The sequence below is a fragment of the Marmota flaviventris genome, chromosome 8, assembly GCF_047511675.1.
Source record: "Marmota flaviventris isolate mMarFla1 chromosome 8, mMarFla1.hap1, whole genome shotgun sequence".
Classification (NCBI taxonomy): Eukaryota; Metazoa; Chordata; class Mammalia; order Rodentia; family Sciuridae; genus Marmota; species Marmota flaviventris.
Genome location: NC_092505.1, coordinates 116,732,180 through 116,738,179, shown reverse-complemented (window position 1 = coordinate 116,738,179; position 6,000 = coordinate 116,732,180).

The window sequence follows — 6,000 nt, the reverse complement described above, 5'->3', positions numbered from 1 at the left end:
TTGGGGTCAGAGAAATTACATGGTTTTTATCGCATGTTTTCAGTGACTGCCCCAAAGTGGTGAGATTTGGCAGTTCACCTGTATGAAAAACATTCTGAGACTGTTACCTCACTTCTATTGGTAGCAGACACTGTTTTGTGGAAAGCAGTGGCAGAATCCCAAGAATTACTTGATAATGCTCAGTATTTGGTGAAATTATGTTCCCTAAAAAGTCTATGTTAGAATTCTAACTTCTGATACCTGTGAAAATAATCTGTTTTAGTCAGCATTTTTTTTTTTTTTTTTGCTCCTGACCAAAAGACCTGACAAGAACAACGTAGAGGAATAAATGTTTTGGGGTCTCAGTCCATAGACTGACTCCATTGCTCTGGGCCCAAGGTGAGGCAGAACATCATGGCAGAAAGCCCTGGAGGAGGAAAGCAGCTTGGGACATGGTAATTAGAAGAGAGAGATCTTGACTCACTTCACCTGAATCGTACTGTGGTGACCTTCCTCCTTCAGTCATATACTACCTGTCTACATACCAACCAGTGAATCCATAGCAGTGGATAAATGCACCAATTAGGTTAAGGCTCTCATAACCTGATCATCTCACCTATGAACTTTATTGCACTATCTGACACATGAGCTTTGGGAGAAAGCTATATCTAAACCATAATATAACCTTATTTGGCGATAGGTCTTTGAAGGCAATCGAGGTAGGGTCACATTAGATTAGGGTGGACTTTAAATCCAGAGACTGATAGCTTCAAAAAGAAGAGAGACTTTGAAAATGCAGACACACTCACAGGGAAGACAGCCAGGAGGAGACGGAGTGAGGTACTGGAGCGATATAGCTATAAGCTGAGGAATGCAGAGGGTGTCTGGCCACCAGCAGGAGTGCGGAAAGGGAGAGGAAGAATTCTTCTCAGGAACTTTCAGAAGACTCATGACCCTGCTCCATTTGAGATTTCTATAGCTTCCACAATGCGAAACAATCATGTTGCTTTAAGTCATCTAATTGGTGGTAATTTTTGCAGTGATGCTAAGAAACTTATACATACTTTGAACTACAATTTTTCTCTGATTATAAATTTTCTGTTCATTGTTATATATGTTTATTTTAATTTCCACATGGTGAAACATTCAATTTTCAGGTTCTTTTTTTTTTGTGGGGGGAGTACCAGGGATTGTACCCAGGGGCGCTTGACCACTAAGCTACATTCCCAGGCCTGTTTTGTATTTTATTTAGAGACAGGGTCTCACTGAGTTGCTACACACCTCGCCATTGCTGAGGCTGGTTTTGAACTCACTATCCAGAAGCTGGAATTATAGGAGTGTACCACTGCACCCGACTCAGGATTTTTTAGTTAGAGGATATTGAGATATTTTTAGAACTACTTATAATCTTAGGGACTTCTGAACACAATGTGTGAATTCAAAGAGGAAGAAACGTTTTATCTTCCTAATGAAATCAGTGTCAATTGGGTGAAGACAGAGATCGTCCTTCCCACCTGCAGTCTGGCCTTAGCTTTTTCTGAAAGCACCCATGTACTAAACCATGAGCCCTGTTATCTTCTTGTGAATCCTAGAGGGAGGTGTTGATAATGACTGATGATGGTGATGGTGATCCAGTGATGGTAACCACTATAAACAGGTATATTCATAGCTTAAATATTTTTAATCATAATTTGCTAACATTTACCTATGTATTTCATTAATACATAAATGAAATATTGACTGAAGAATTGTCATAGGTCCTAAAAAGTTGTGCACAGAAAAATATGCCCATTTCCCCTAGCACACTGGAGCTGAGAGATGATCAATGCCTTGCTTGTGTGTATGTTTTGGTGCTGGGGATTGAACCCAGGGCTTTGCGTAGGCTAGGCAGGTGCTCTGCCCCTGAACTACACCCTAGTCCCAAATGTTTTCATTAAATTTTCTAAATTTTCATGCAATTTGTTACTGGCAATATATAGCATATACAGGATCAGTTGCCAAAAAGAAAGAAAGAGAAGAAGGGAGGAATGATGAAAGGAAGGGAGTTTTGCTGGGCTAGAAACTGAAGCATATGCTGGAACCTCATGTTTTGTGACTGAGTAACTGGATCAACAATCAAGCCTCTGAAGAGGTAGTGGGAAAGGAAGAAAAAAAGTGGTGGAGGGAGGTCATGAGTACCCCGTGACACACCTCATGGATGCCTCCCCCATGAAAGTATTGCCCCTGCCTACTCAGGTCAGCCCATGAGGACCTGCTGTTCTAAACAAATGATGTGTCCCTGGCAGAATGACTCTAATCCAGGGTTCAACTTCTCTTTTTTAGGTTATCTGAATAATTTAATAATATCTATTTTTTTTTCTATCCCCAGGTTCTCCAGCTTTGTTTAATTTAGTAACATTTTCGTGTCATCAATTCAATCCCACCCATAGGAAGTAACCAATAGGAGGTACAGATCTCAAATTCTTTGTCACTTTTCTCTTGTGCTATTTCTTTTGTGGATCATGACAATGATGCTAACAAAGTCGTGATACCTGACGGCCCCGCTTTCTGTATTACCAACGCGGCCACTGAGCTTAACCTTTGTTCCTAGGTGGCTAGAGACTATTGTTCCCATTGCACCAGGCAGACCTTTGATCTCTCTATTCTAAATTTATCCTTGGATTGGCTTGCTCTGTGCTTTGAAAGCTTATATCTGGGATAATTCCTCACAAGTTTATAACTAACCCAATTTAGACACTGACCACATACCATAAGCATGATAGAAGTCCAATCAGGGCATCCATAAACCTTCTGCATAGTGTCAGGATACCAGAGAATGGGTGAGTTGCTTTGTCTGCCAGAGCCTCAGTTTTCTCATCTGTCCAATGGTCATCTCTCCATGATAAGGTATCTGGGAGGTTCAAACAGTGTAAGTACTAACATTGCTTAGAACAGCGTGTGTGGCAAAAAGGAAATTACATATCAACTGTATAAATCATATAAACCTTCCAAAAAGAGAACAATCTTATTTCAGTAAATGATGTTCAGTTTTTCACATACATAATCTCACCCAAATGTGGCAAGAAATATCGAAGGGAAAATGGCAGGAGTGATTGAACTCATTTTATAGATGAAAGAGAGAGTTTTGAAAAGTTTAAATAACAGGCACCAAACCTGGGAAGGGTCAGGGCTAAGATTTGAATCTAGGTTTTTCTCAAAAATTTTTTTGGAAGCTTCTTTTGTGTGCTTCAGAGAAGCCAATAGGTACTAAGGCATTATCTTACTCAGTCTCTCCACTGTAAAACAAGGTACAGGTGATTGTGTGTGTGTATGAGCAAGAGGTGGTGGGGGTGTTTAAGAGCTCAACTAAATTAGAGGCAAGGGAAATAAGTGCCACAGAAAATCTAGTAGTTCATGAAGCTTGGAATGACACACTCCTGTTGTTCATTTCTTGTTGCTATTGTCTTATTTTATTTTTCCAATATCATAAATTCATAGAGTGATTGGCGGCCAGTGTTCAAGAGCATGGGAACAATGGTGCTCAGGGCAGCAGTTCCAAGTCTTTCTGGAGAGAGCAGTCTTGTGTTGTTTTTGCTTTAAGAGTTAGAAAATGTCCAATGTCACCATTTGATCGAATGAAATGAAACCATGAAATAAAGCAGGATGTACACCTCATATTTTGATGGCATTGGAATGACCCTTTCTGGTTTTATCATAAACTGATACATTGTTTCCATGTTTCCAGCTGCACAAAATGCAAGAACACAAAGGCAGTGCTCAGACTGATGGGGTGAGCCATGCGTTAGTCAATTCATGCAGGGCGTTCAATCCTTCCTCTCTTCCTGCACCATTGCCAGGAGCCATAGCCATCACACTTAAAAAATATCAGGAAAATGTACTGAAAAAAATATTCCAAGCCTGTTTTAATGTGTGGATTTAGTGTCTTTTATATTTTACTTTTTTATTTTTATAGGAACTCACTGTCAGCAGAGAGCTATCAGGTCCCAGTGTTTTATCTATAGCACCGGTGAAAGCTCCGCCTGTCTCCTTCTGGCTTGTGAGAGCATCTTTCCTTTGGGTTGGTGGCTGGTGCCAGAACGAGAGGAAATATCATGCCCTCTGAGAGTCAAGAGCAGCTGGTGCAGTGGCCCTGGCGTTTATGGGATATTATAGGCATAAAGACACATTGGAACTGGTTGGGGAAAGAACTTAATGCTTCTTTCTTTTATCTTTATAATCCACTTTCCTAGCAAGGATTATCTTGCCGTTTATACTAAATTTAGCAAATGTAGGCTTAAAAAAAATAAATAAATAAAATCCATGTTGCCACAAGGTGCTCTGAGAATGCAGTGTATGTACTGGGTAGATAAACTGCCTTTTATCCCAAGAAACAATAAAGACATTTTTTTAAAAAGCCTTGCTCCAGTTGTTTGGTTGTGTTTTATTTTTGAACAATGAAAGCTGCTTTTGTGAGAATTAACCAGAGGGAGTTGTGCATCTGGAGAGCGGTAAGCACGTTTGTTTCTGTTTGGGAGAAAACCGGCATTACTGCCAAAAAATTATCCATCTGTACTATGATCCAAATTTGTCAAGCTGGGAGACTCATGAAGAGGAATTTGCTACCAGAAATTTGCATTCCGTGGCATTTTCACTATTTCTTTTCAATGACATCTTTTATTTTGGGCAGAATTTCTATAATGTCTATTGAGTGATGAGCCACAGAGACTGGATACAATAAAAGTAGGGTCCTGCTGTCATAAGGGTGACGTTTTCCCCTAAAAAACTCTGGTGTCAGGCCAATTTTGCAAGTCACAGAAATTATTCCTCAGTGTTCTGTGTGCTGCTCTTCTATACTCTCATCCTTCCTATTCTTCTGTCCGATTATTTTTCCTCCTAATCATATAGAATGGATCACTTTGCTGCATAATCCTCACCCCCTCAATGAATGGCTATTATAGGGTGGCTATTATAGGGTGTTCCCATCTGCATTAATTAAATGATTAATTTGGCAAACAATTGAGGAGCATCTATGGCCCACAGACCTGGGAAGTCACTGAAACTGTAAAGATGAATCCATACCTACTTAATACAGTAGGATATGTGCTTAATAGAGGAAAAAGGAGGCCTAAATCTTCATCACGCCAGATTAGGCCCCAACTTCCTTAACAAGACTCCTAAAGTGCAAGAAATAAAATCAAGAATCAATAAATGGGATGGATTCAAACTAAAAATCTTCTTCTCAGCAAAAGAAACAATCAACAAGGTAAAGAGAGAGCCTACATTTGGGGAACAAATTTTTGCCACATGCACATCAGATAGAGCGCTAATCTCCAGGATATATATATATATATAAAACTTAACACCAAAAAAAAACTCCAAACAAATAAAAACAAAACAAAACAAAATAACCCAATTGATAAATGGGGTAAGGAGCTGAACAGATACTTCTCAGAAGAAGATATACATTCGGTCAAAAATATATAAAAAAAATGTTCAACATCTCCAGTAAATTAGAGAAATACAAATCAAAACTACTCTAAGATTTCATTGTAGGCCAGTCAGAATGTCAGTTATTAAGCATACAAACAACAATAAGTGTTGGTGAGGATGTGTGGGTGGGGGAGGCACACTCATCCATTGCTGGTGGAACTGCAAATTTTTGCAACCAATCTGGAAAGCAGTATGGAGATTATTTAGAAAACTTGGAATGGAACCACCATTTGACCCAGCTGTCCCACTCCTCAGTCTATACCTGAAGAACTTAAAAGCAGCATACTACAGGGACACAGCCATATGTTTATAGCAGCTCAATTCACAATAGCTAAATTGTGGAATCAACCTAAATGAATGGATAAAGAAACTGTGGTATATATACACAATGTAATATTACTCAACATTAAAAGAGAAGAAAATTATGGCATTTGCAGGTAAATGGATGGAGTTGGAGAACATCATGCTAAGTGAAGTAAAGCAATCCCCCAAAACCAAAAGTTGAATGTTCTCTTTGATAAGTGGATGCTGATCCATAATGGGTGGGGAGAC